Source organism: Onychomys torridus, chromosome 22, assembly GCF_903995425.1.
Source record: "Onychomys torridus chromosome 22, mOncTor1.1, whole genome shotgun sequence".
Classification (NCBI taxonomy): domain Eukaryota; kingdom Metazoa; phylum Chordata; class Mammalia; order Rodentia; family Cricetidae; genus Onychomys; species Onychomys torridus.
Window position 1 is genome coordinate 35,631,545 of NC_050464.1, and position 416 is coordinate 35,631,960.

Here is a 416-nt window from a genome sequence, read left to right on the forward strand (position 1 = left end):
CCTGCCTTGCACTTCTCGCTGGAGACTGCAGCCAGTTGATGGGGCTGGGAGAGGGGACATGGCGCATTCCCAACACGCTGGAGTTCCTACTCTGAGTGGTCTTGAATGCATATGATTTATTTAGACCTGCCTGTCCCTGTTCAGGGTGAAGAAGTGGTAATTTCCGAAGTTTCCGTTTGTAATTCCTCTCTCTGGCTCCCAGTGGCTGGAAGATCACGTGCCCCACTGTGGTCTGGGTTTTCTCTGCTAGTCGGGGTGGCAAGGTGGGTGGCACAGTAACCGGTCTGATGTGACTGGACCCACCACAGACCCCCAACCTCCCCCGAGTTTGCCTTTGTTGGTGACAGGGAGAGCTCTGTCATGCTGCGCCCACCAACTCTGCTTTTTCTTGAGCACCCCCAGTGAAGCCACCTGCC